At 42.2% G+C, this 12,794-nt stretch overlaps 1 protein-coding gene across 4 annotated transcripts in view; it reads right to left on the reverse strand.

The window, feature by feature from the left end:
* The window catches only part of PITPNM2 (phosphatidylinositol transfer protein membrane associated 2), a 432,451-nt gene that overhangs the window by 305,173 nt on the left and 114,484 nt on the right, over positions 1-12,794 (reverse strand). Inside the window, exon 1 of one of the 4 annotated variants that reach the window (XM_030220214.1) lies at positions 8,078-8,563. The exons of the other annotated variants lie outside the window; for them this stretch is intronic. The gene's annotated coding sequence lies outside the window, so the exon portion shown is untranslated. Of the gene's footprint in view, positions 1-8,077; positions 8,564-12,794 lie in introns of those variants that run through there. 4 annotated transcript variants of the gene reach the window in all.

Raw genomic sequence — 12,794 nt, forward strand, 5'->3', positions numbered from 1 at the left:
ACTGCAGCTCCTTGTGACTGTGGGCAAGTCACTTAACCCTCCATTGCCCCTGGTACAAAATAAGTACCTGAATATATGTAAACCACTTTGAATGTAGTTGCAAAAACCTCAGAAAGGCGGTATATCAAGTCCCATTTCCCTTTCCCTATTTGAGATTCTACATGGAATGTTGCTGCTATTGAGATTCTGTTGCTACTGTTTGAGATTCTATATGGAATGTTGCTATTCCACTAGCAACATTCCATGTAGAAGACTGCCCACGGCCGCGCAGGCTTCTGTTTCTGTGAGTCTGACGTCCTGCACGTAGGTGCAGGACGTCAGACTCACAGAAAGAGAAGCCTGCGCAGCTGCATTGCTGATCTGCAAGGGCAGGCTTCTACATGGAATGTTGCTACTGGAGGAGTAGCCTAGTGGTTAGTGCAGTGGACTTTGATCCTGGGGAACTGAGTTCGATTCCCACTGCAGCTCCTTGTGATTCTGGGCAACTCACTTAACCCTCCATTGCCCCAGGTACCAAAAAAAAAAAAAAAAAAAAGATTGTGAACCCTCTAGGGACAGAGAAAGTACCTGCATATATATATATATATATATATATATATATATATATTTAAAAAGTGTACATCTAGTAGCGCTATAGAAATGATTAGTAGTAGTAATAGTGCTAGAAGCCATTAGAGCCAGACTAGCACCCGCATTTACCGTCTCACCAATGATCAGAGGGGTGTGGCGTAGGAAACAGCGCCCACACCAGGCAATAGTGCAGAGCTCATTTAAATTAGATTTAAATGAGCTCTATAATGTTCCACCCCTATGGTCTGAGAAAAGCGCTCTGATCGTAGGGGCGGAATAGTACCTTAACCCTGCGCCAGCTTCAGAGCTATCATTAGGGTTAAGGCTCCCTCTGTTCCCGCCCTCCACCCCCAGTCCAAAGTCAGTTAGGCCGGGCTGTCACCAGATCCCTGGACACTCCAAAAGCAAGGTCCTGGTGTAAGCCCCCACACCCCCCTTGGACAGCGACACGGTGGGCAGGAGGGCCGGTGGATCTCTAGCCCACCACAACACCCCCCAAAAAAATCCCTGGTGGCTCAGTAGCCAAACCTAACCCCACCCCACACCCGCCCTGGTAGTCTAGCAGTCCCCTCTCACGTACCTTGTTGTTCGACGGAGAAGGAAGTAGCACTCCCTCCTCTTCCAGCACCACCTCTAAAATGGTGGCACCTTGCTCAGTGCAAGCTGGGATACGCTAGGCAGGGCTTCCCTACCATATAAGTTAGTCGCTATTTATGAGCTTAGCGCTACTCTATAAAGAGTGCAGATCCTTCATAGAATAGCACTCAGCGCTTAAAGTTTTCAGCAACAATTTATCAATGTCACTTATAGAATCTAGTCCTATATTTACATGTGAGCAGTGTATGGGCAGGCCAAGGGCATGTCTCCCAGTTACACACATAATTTACCAAATACTATTAATTATGTGCATTACTTAGCACACCTAGGCACCAAGTATTCTATAAACCAGGGGTGTCCAAACTCGGCCCTCGCCAGGTTGGGTTTTCAGATTTCCCCAATGAATATGCATCAGCTCAATTTGCTTACACACTGCCCACCCCTGTTTTATAAGAACCTATTTAGATATGTAAATCAGCATTTCTGCCAGTATAGGATCCAAACCATCCTAACATTTGGACACGGCAAGTTGAGAATACAGCTTTAAATTTGTTACATTTAAAGATTAAAAACCACATTCACTCTATAATTTGCCTCTAATCACCCAAAGTTCCTCCTCTTCTCCTTAATATCTTAATCTCTCCCTAAACAACCAAACGGATTAAACTGTTTAATGTAAACTGTATCTTTTCACAACGTTGATTTGCTCACCCAATTGCATCTACAACAAACTTCCCCTTCCCCCACCCCATCACATACAAAGGGTTAGATTCTATATACAGCACCGAAAAAAAAATATGCCTAGGCGTATTCTATAAACTACACCTAAAGTTAGGTGCGGCTTATAGAATATGCCTAGTGGCAGTCTCACTTGACTAAATTTAGTGGTGGGTATTTACGCCAAGTAAAACTTGGTGTAAATGCCTGTGACTAAGTTAGACGTGACCTGGGTGTATTCTATAACAGCGCATACAGATTTTTGAACCACCCACTAAACTGCTCATTCAACGCCCATGGACGCACCTCTTTTTTGGTTCCGAGTCTTTGAATTTATGTGCATCACTTTACGGAATATGCTTAGCAAGTTGTGCACATAAATTCTAATTAATGCCAATTAGTGTCAATAATTGCTTGTTAAGTAGCAATTGCTGGCGCTGACTGGCTTGCTAAGATGTTGCGCGTGCAAATCAGAATACCACCTGATTTGCGCTTACAACTCCGGTCGCCCAATATAGAATCCGGGGCAAAATGTTTATTTTTTCCCACTCACCTGAGTTGAAAAGGTCAGCTGTTACAAACACAAATGCAAATACATATATCCTACCTTAGCCTGGAAAGTTCTAGATGGATTAGAAGAAGTTCATTAACCAGGCATTCCAAGGATAATTATACACAATAAAAATCACTTCTGCAAGTCAACATCTTCCTATATCAATTGTAATCTACAAAAATTGGATGAACAGCAGATAGAACCAAAGTCTCAGACAGACTAACAGCAACTGATTCCAGAATAGTGCTGATTACGAGGAAAAAGTCAAGATGTGAGCAGTCCTATACTGAACCCATCTCCTCCACTGCCAACTCCACACTCCGTTCCTTTTCATCTTGCTGCACCGTACGCCTGGAACAGACTTCCTGAATCAGTACGTCAAACTCCAGCTCTGGCTGTCTTCAAATCTAAGCCAAAAAGCCTACTTTTTTGAGGCTGCTTTTATAACTCCTAACTCGTATTCACTTGTTGAGTACCCATGTCTGTTTTATAATTCCCACCTTAAGTAATTCCTTATCCTTTATTTCTCCTGTTATCTGTCTTTATTTGATTATAAGCTCTGTCAGCAAGGATAGTCTCTTACATGTTCAGTGTACAGCACTGTGTATGCCTAGTAGTGCTATAGAAATGATAAGTAGTAACCCCATGAACACTTGAACAATACATCAGGAAATGCTCCTTTAGACAAGTAAAACGAAATATTGAGGGAGCTAGTATCATAGCTTCCAGATATATGTGGTCATATGCATTATATGCATTGAGCCTACAAATAGGAGGGAAAATGTGGGATACAAATGCAATAAATAAATAAAATAAATATACATCAACCTAGATCAGGGGAAGTGTGTCATTAGCTAAGTGGTGGAGGACTTCTCAACTTATACCTAATTTTTCACCTTGAGGCCTATTTGAAGGAACAATGTTTTTTCCCCTGAACTTTAACAAATCATCCTTGGTACGGTATAAGATCATCCTTCAAAATGCAAACACAGCGTAACAAGCACAGCAAAAATTATTCCTAAATGGCACTTTCATCCCAATTTTCCTTTCTCTAGTGTCAAATTTTAAGTTTCTAATAAAACTGAAGGCCCTACTTACGAAACAGTTTCACCATAGATACAAATCAGGAGAAAATACTTACTAAATAGGCCTCCTAAATCAAAGCAAGTTACAAAACCTCAGCAGACCGAAAACATCATTTGCAATGCAGAATTAATACACAGGCAAAAATGAAACACATGCCTGGGATCCAGAGACAAGAGGGAGCCCGCATGCCTGCAAAGTCTGTCACAGTGAACTCCTAACAGATGTGGGAGACTTGATTTTAATTAAGGGAGGCCAGGGGCTGGCAGAACCTTTAAATCAGAAATATAATTACCAGTAATCTGCAGACAGCCTGCCTTCCTAGCAGCAGACATCCTCTTCCCATCGATATGACTCCAGACCTTCCCCAGACCCATCTCCTCTCACTGCCTGCCTGCCTCCACCCTCTCCAGTTCATCTCTCCAAATCAGGGATTCTCCACAGTCCTCGGGACACACCAAGCCAGTCTGGTTTTCAAGATATCCATAATGAATATGTTTGAGATAAATTTGCCTCCATTGTATGCAAATCTAATTCATGCATATTCATTGTGGGTATCCTGAAAACTTGACTAGTTGGTGTGTGTGCTGCTCTAAAGTAGAGAGTTGCACAGGGACCGAAATTTTACCTGTCCCTGCCCATCCCCGCTGGAATCTTCTCCATCCTCACCCATCCTCTGTGCTAAAATAACTCAACTTAACAGTAGCCCATGTTGATAACTTCCCCTCTCAGTGCTTATGGGGATTTCAATGCTATTAACCATATCCATTCATTTTTTTAGTGCTATAATTGCCAAGTCAGAAGGAAAGGATAGGTAGGCTGGCCTGGCACTACACTTTCACGGGAACCTCGCAGGACCTGCGTCCATCCCCGCGGACCTGGAGGGGATCTCTGCAGGAGTCCTGTGGACCTAGAGGGGATTCCCATGGCCCGGGAGTCCCGCTAACCCGTTCCCGTGCAGCTCTCTACTCTAAATCAAACCAGAAAAGCTGCTGGGGCTTGCTCTGTGTATGGCAGCAGTTTGATTGAGGCACTTACAAGCCAATAAAAGGTCGTCAAACAAGTTTTATTATTAAGAATAATATACCTCTATCACCTCCCTCCTTTTTATTTTTTTATTACATTTGTACCCCACGCTTTCCCACTCATGGCAGGCTCAATGCGGCTTACATGGGCAATGGAGGGTTAAGTGACTTGCCCAGCCTGTGCCTGAAGTGGGAATTGAACTCAGTTCCTCAGTTCCCCAGGACCAAAGTCCACCACCCTAACCACTAGGCCACTCCTCCACTGTTGCTGCTATTTGAGATTCTACATGGATCACCAATGTGGCCGCGCAGGCTTCTGCTTCTGTGAGTCTGACGTCCTGCACGTACGTGCAGGACGTCAGACTCACAGAAACAGAAGCCTGCGCAGCCTTCTACATGGAATGTTGCTAGTGGAATAGCAACATTCCATGTAGAATCTCCAATAGTAGCAACATTCCATGTAGAATCTCCAATAGTATCTATTTTATTTTTGTTACATTTGTACCCTGCGCTTTCCCACTCATGGCAGGCTCAATGCGGCTTACATGGGGCAATGGAGGGTTAAGTGACTTGCCCAGAGTCACAAGGAGCTGCCTGTGCCTGAAGTGGGAATCCAACTCAGTTCCTCAGGACCAAAGTCCACCACCCTAACCACTAGGCCACTCCTCCACTCCTCCACTCCTTTGCTGCCTTTGGGGATGTGTTTGCCAGACTGATCTTACATGATCATTACTATCTATCTTTCCTTTCCCTTCATAAACATTATATTTTCTATTCTCCTTCCTCTCTTGAATTTACTGTAATGTTGATCAGAAGGATTTCCACTAGGCGATATATCAAATACTACTAAACTTGAAACTTGACTAGAAGCCCCTCCTGCTCTTAAATTGTAGGTGGAGCCTGTAAGCATTTGGACTTTTATTTCGAATCATTTGCATTTTCATATCTAAGCTCAAGGAAAATTACAAATTCAGGTGGCTTTGGTAATTCTTCCATGAGCACCTACAGTCTTAAGTTGGTACCTGAAGCAACGGAAAGTGAAAGTGACTTGACCAAAGTGAAGGGGGATCTGACTGCTGGCTTCCCAGGTTTCCACTAGGCTACTCCTCCACTCCAAGACTTTAGGAGACATGAACAGGGGGGGGAGGGGGGGTCATGAATGTATGATTGCTTAAGCAAATACTCTGCTATTGAGACAGACATGGGGCAGCAACTGCTTGCCCTGGGATTTGTAGCATGGAGTGTTACCATGATTTGGGTTTTGCCATGTGGCCAAAAACATTCAACGGTTGCTAGAGTGGAGGAGTGGCCTAGTGGTTAGGGTGGTGGACTTTGGTCCTGGGGAACTGAGTTCGATTCCCGGCACAGGCAGCTCCTTGTGACTCTGGGCAAATCACTTAACCCTCCATTGCCTACCGCATTGAGCCTGCCATGAGTGGGAAAGCGCGGGGTACAAATGTAACAAAAAAAAAATATTCGTATTATATAAATGGAGGAAAAAGCCTCTGTATTCCCGTTTCAGAACATAATCGCATCTGTTAAACCGGGGTGGAATCTTCATTGGCTAAAAAACCTCCAATTGAATCTGTAGCATGAGGTCGTTCCCTTGACAAAGCCTGCGATGGCGAAACGGGACCCCGTCGGGCGTACAAGAGTGAAACCAAATTGCAACTACATTGGCGACACTAAAGATAAGTGTTCGTTTGATGTGACTTTTTGTTTATTAAAGTTTCAATTGGAGGTTTTTTTAAACAATGAATATTCCACCCCGGTTTAACAGATGCGATTATGTTCTGAAACGGGAATACAGAGGCTTTTTCCTCCATTTATATAATACGAATAGCAACCATTGAATGTTTTTGGCTACTTCAGTTGGTGAAATAATATTTGTTTTAAATAACAGCGGCAGTATCCTATTTGTGCATAAAACATATCAAAGGTCAGACAGATGGGTTAAATCAGGGGTGCAGTTCTGCTGAGAAGCCAGGACTGTCAAATATCATATTGAAGACACATACACACAATGTTAGCTTAGAAATCACTTCTGTTGGAGACTGTTCCCCTCCCCCCCCTCCCCCAGCCTTGGGTAAAAAGGAGTAAGAATTTCACATCATAAAGGCAAAGACACGGGCAAGTCTTCCCAAACCCAGATCACTATGCACTAGATATGGGGAACCACAAGCAGGAAGTAACATATTACCCAACGGAGCACTAAAAACCAAACACACAAACAAAATTTCATACCCAATAAGTCAGAGCAGCAGAACTCAAAAATGTGTTCAGGATTTACTTCACCTTTTCAGTAGTAATTCAAGGGGAGTTACATTCAGGTATGAGAAATAAGAGATTGAAGTAACACTGATTGGAGCATATCAAGAACTAGATGGATCTTGCAGAAAAAGTCAAAAACTGTTTGCACATGTCAACGTGGTACATCCTGTATCTTCGGCTCAGGTGCCACTCATTCCAGACACAACCACTGCTTTATCATGACATGCCACATGCTGGTGAGGACTGGGTGATTGGAAGGGCAAGGTTTGAACAGTGGTGAATGAGATAACCTACCCACTTTTATTAAATCGACTGGGATTTAACCGAAGCTGTGGAGAGGGGCAAACTCTAACATCCCTAAAGCTCCCAAGAAGGTGGTATATAAATTTAAAAAAAAAAAATCAAACAAATGTATCTGATCTACAAATCCAGTGCTATTCTACACACCTATCTAAAACTAGAGAGGATCTGCCACCCTGCTGAAGTACCCAGAGGATGTGTTGAAGAAAACAGTGCGAGCAAAGGGAAGGGACTCACTCGACATGGCCAGGGCAGGGCTTTAGTAAGGCTTACCAATGTGGAATTTTAAACCTCTCTCTGAGCTGGGATATTCCCGGAATAGAAATGTTCAAATAATGAAAGACAAGGGGAATCTTCAAAGTCATAGTAAATATAGACATCTACAAAATGCCTGAGGGAGAAGAGAGACAAAATACTAGGTATAAATACTCAACAAGGTTTCATTTTCATTCTCCATATAAGCAACTGTTTCAGCAGCTGCACATGTTTAAACAGACAAAAACATCGTTTCCTCCAAAGGAAATCAAACTAATCTCCTAGCAAAATATTACTTCTTACCAGTTTAGGAAAAAAAAAATCAATCTTAAAACGGCCTTAGATTTAAACAAATACGTACTACTGTTCATTTCCTTTTTACCTACTGTAAGAGTCAATAATTATAATCCTATAAACAGTCCTGGAAGATTAAACGTGACAAGCTCCAAGCCCGAGACTGGAGCAGCTAATTTTTCCCCCGAAAAATCCAGCAACATTTATTTTTCCAAATAAAACACACATTGTGCAATTATTTCCAGTGTTATTCTTTCGGATTCCCTACCCCCCCCCCCCCCCCCCCCCCACCTCACTGGACTTCAGGAATGCAAACCCACCACAACCCTGCACGATTAATCTTTAGCAAGCACGGGGCAAACCCTGTTTCTTCTCTCATCAGGAAACATGCTGGGAAGAAACCTTACTGTACCTCCCGGGACGACTGGCCAAACGGAATATGCCCCATTTCCTCAAACCGCTGTGAGCTGGTGCCACTTGGATGTTGCCGAGGATCCCTGCTCCACGGATAAAGCCGCGTTCAGCAAAAGAAAACTGAGTCTGCCCTCTCTCTCTCTGCTCAAAGCACTAGGGCTAAGTTGCCATGGAGAAAAGGGAGCCGTGTTCAGCAGCCTGCCTGGGAAACGTGTGGACGTCCATGTGTGCCAGAGAAAGCAGCTGCAGCAGTGCACGGGCACATCTGGACTGAGGAAGAAGTGACAACGAAAAATCTGCCCTCCTGGCCTGGCCAAGTTACTTTTAACCTATGCATATCTCTCTCCTAAGATAAAGAGCATCCTACTATGCTATCAACGGGATGCTGGTTAGGTTTTGATAAGAAATAAAAGTGCATTAATAAAAAAATCACTACTGAAATGATACCTTCATATTTGTATTAGCTGGAGTTCCTTTTTCTAATCAGTTCTAGTTTTTTTTTTTAATAATATAGTGTGTATATATTTATTTATTTGTCGCATTTGTATCCCACATTTTCCCACCTATTTGCAGGCTCAGTGTGGCTTACATTATGCCGTAATGGTAATCGCCATTTCCGGAGTGAGAAATACAAAGTGGTCTTGCATTAAAGTTCGTAGGCGACAGATTAGATTAAAGTCAGGTATAAAGAGTTCATTTCCGAATGAAAAATAAAGTGGAATGGCGTTAAAGATTCATTAGGGATAGCGTAGATGAGGTATTCAAGTGTTGATAGTTCGGTTTTGTCCAGTTCCGGTATACATTTCGTTGTCTGGTATTTGGGTTGGATCATTGTGGTATGTCTTTTTGAACAGGTTGGTTTTTTGGGATTTTCAGAACTTTGTTAGGTCGTGCATTGTTTTTATGGCGTTTGGTAGTGCATTCCATAGTTGGGTGCTTATGTATGAGAAACTGGATGCATATACTGATTTATATTTCAGTCCTTTGTAACTGGGGTAGTGGAGATTCAGGAACGTGCGTGCTGATCTTTTTGTGTTCCTGGTAGGTAGGTCTATGAGGTCTGACATATAGGCTGGGGCCTCACCGTGAATAATTTTATGAGCCAGGGTGCACATTTTGAATGTAATACGTTCTTTAAGTGGGAGCCAGTGTAGTTTTTCTCTTAGGGGTTTGGCGCTTTCGTATTTCCAAATATGAGTCTAGCCGCTGTGTTTTGGGCAGTTTGGAGTTTCTTAATGATTTGTTCTTTGCATCCGACATTAATTGCATTGCAGTAATCTAGGTGGCTTAGTACCATTGATTGTACCAGGCTGCGGAATATTTCCCTTGGGAAGAAAGGTTTTTACTCTTTTGAGTTTCCACATTGAGTGGAACATTTTCTTTGTTGTATATTTCGCATGACTTTCTAGTATGAGATTTTGGTCAATTGTGACTCTGAGAATTTTCAGGCTATCTGATATAGGAAGGGTGTGGTCTGGGGTATTTATAGTGGTGGGTTTGTTTGTGTTGTATTGTGATAAGAGGATGAGACGTTGAGGCATATTTTCAAAGCACTTAGCCTTCCAAAGTTCCACTTTGGAAGGCTAAGTGCTTTGAAAATATGCCTCATTGTGTTTTTTCTGCGTTGAGTTTTAATTGAAATGCATCCGCCCATGAATTCATGATTTGGAGGCTATGTTTGATTTCATTAGTGATTTCTGTTAGATTGTGTTTGAACGGGATATAGATCGTGACATCGTCTGCGTAGATGTAAAGATTAAGGCCTTGGTTGGATAGCGATTTGGCTAAAGGTGTCATCATTAGGTTGATTAGGGTTGGTTAAAGCGGTGATCCTTGGGGTACTCCACATTCTGGTTTCCATGGTGAAGATGTGTTCGAGTTTGATATTACTTGGTATGTTCTTGCGGTTAGGAAGCCCTTTATCCAAATCCCGAAGTATTCTAGGATGTTTAGTAGTATTTTATGGTTTACCATGTCGAACGCGCTGGACATGTCGAATTGTAGGAGAAGTACGCTGTTCCTAGTTGCAATTGCTTGTTTGAACTTGGTTAGGAGAGTGATTAGTACTGTTTCGGTGCTGTGGTTAGATCAAAATACTGATTGTGATTCATGTAGTATTGAGAATTTGTTTAGGTAGTCGGTAAGTTGCTTGGTTACCATACTTTCTATTAGCTTGACTGCCAAAGGGATGGATGCTACCGGGCGGTAGTTGGTTATGTCGTTTGATTTTTCTTTGAATCTTTAGGTATTGGGGTAAGTAGTATATTTTCTTTGTTCTTAGGAAAGATTCCATGTTGTAACATGTAATTTAGGTGTGACGTGAGGTCGGCTATGAAGCGTTGAGGGGCTGATTTTATTAGGTTGTTGGGACATGTGTCTAGTTTGCAGTGGGATTTGTTGAACTTGTTGATCGCTTGTGTGACGGTTTCGTCGGTAAGTAAATCAAAGTTTGTCCAGATTTGGTCTGCTGGGTATTCATCGGGGATTGGGTCCAGACAGTCAATGAATTTTTCGTGGTCAGTGGTAATAAGTGGTAGCGTGCTTCATAGCTTTATAATTTTCTCGTTAAAGTATTTAGCAAGGTTGTCTGCTGAAGGGGTGTCTATGTTGGTTGTGGTAACCGGTGTGGTATCTAGTAGTTTGTTCACGAGCTGGAAGAGTTCATGCGTATCTTTGTAGTCTGGACCAATTTTGGTTTTGTAGTATGACCTTTTGGTTTCATTGCATATTTGTATTTTCTTTGCATTTGCTTCCATGCGTTAAGTGTGTATTCATCTTTTGCTTTATTCCATGCTCGTTCAAGCCTCCTAGCTTGTGTTTTTAGTTTTTTCAGTTCTTCGTTAAACCATGGTATCGAGTTGTGTCTTCGTGAGGTTCTTGTTTGTAGTGGTGCTATTTTGTCTAATATGCTTTATAGACCTGTTGCCAGAATGTTACAGGGTCAATTTGGCCTCTCGTAATATAAGTTGTTCATTCTTATTTGTGATACGAGTCTTTTTTTTGCCATTTTAGGGATAGGTTAAATTTGTGGTGATCATATATATATATATATATATATATATATATATATATATATATATATATATATATATATATATATACACACACACACACACACATATACAGTGCAATCCGCTTAAGTGCAAGGGTCTGGGACCAAAGAAATACATGCAGTTAACCGGAGCATGCACTTAACCGTTGTGACCCAAAAAAGAAGCTTGACATCTGATAAACATATGTACAGTACTGTTTATTAAACGTACAGTATACAGTCTCCGTTAACTGACGTTTGGCTTACTTGAAGTAATCATAGTCCTCTGTACACTCTTGTGTCTGTGAGTTCCATAGACTACGTTTGCCAGACGGTTAAAAACTGTCATAGCACTGACATCCAGTGGCCTCCAGATAGGCCCGCATGGTGTTGAGACTCTCCAGCACTCTTGCAAAAGTGACAGGAGATTGTTGAATTTCGTCAGCATGTGCCTCACTGCTCATCATCTGTTTCATCGTCAGCCGTTGCCTGCGTGTAGGCGCATGTCTGGACATCAGTGCTGTCGTCAGCTGTTTGTAGATCATAACCAACAGCTAAGTAGTGATGAAACTCCTCTTCAGTAACACCGGCTGGGATGTCAATAGCCTGTTCATCTGACGCGTTTGCAACAGCTGCATCTGTTTCGTCCCTCTCCACATCCCTAACAAAGCTTGCCCGCTTGTAGTAATTCACAATGGTTACCTGTGTAACATGATTCCAGGCTTCTTTCTGCATATGTCACGATTTATATCCTGTTTAAACATGACCTAAATGAAATCACCAACGAGATCAACCAAAGCCTCCAAATCATGCACTCCTGGGTGGATGCATTCCAGCTAAAACTAAACGCAGAAAAAACACAATGTCTTGTACTCACCTCACAACATAACACAAACAACTTCATCACCATAACCACACCATACTGTTCTCTTCCCGCCTCACAAAATCTGAAAATTCTCGGAGTTACCATTGATCGAAACCTCACACTCGATACCCACGTGAAGAATACGACGAAAAAGATGTTCCACACCATGTGGAAACTCAAAAGAATAAAACCTTTCTTCCAGAGATACATCTTCCGCACCCTGGTACAGTCAATGGTACTAAGTCACCTGGACTACTGCAATGCAAAGATCATCCCACAAATTTCTCAGTCTGCACTTCCCCAGCTGTAAAGGATTAAAATACAAGCTGATACATGCAACGACCTTCTCTTACACGAGCATGCAGTTGTGGAATTAACTACCTATTGCCTTGAAAACTACTGATGAAATAACCAACTTTCGTAAATCTCTGAAGACATATCTCTTCAACAAGGCCTACAAAGAGAACCCATAGACTTACTAAACCACCTAGCCAACCCACCCCAGTCATGAAAGTTTACCTTCTATACTTATCCGCCTAACTCTTTTCCTTTTCCTTGACTCAACCTTTTATATCATTAATTGTATCTGATATCCTGGAATGACAATGCCATAACAGAACTCTGTAAGCCACATTGAGCCTGCAAATAGGTGGGAAAATGTGGGATACAAATGCAATAAATAAAAATAAAATAAATAATATGTAGGGAATCCAACAGTGATAGATTATGAGTCAGTTCAACTGCACGTTTATCCTTGGCAGTCTGGTCATCCATAACGCTCATCAGACGACGTAGCACAAGAGCCCGATAATGTTGTTT

The sequence above is a fragment of the Microcaecilia unicolor genome, chromosome 11 (genome assembly GCF_901765095.1).
Source record: "Microcaecilia unicolor chromosome 11, aMicUni1.1, whole genome shotgun sequence".
NCBI lineage: Eukaryota > Metazoa > Chordata > Amphibia > Gymnophiona > Siphonopidae > Microcaecilia > Microcaecilia unicolor.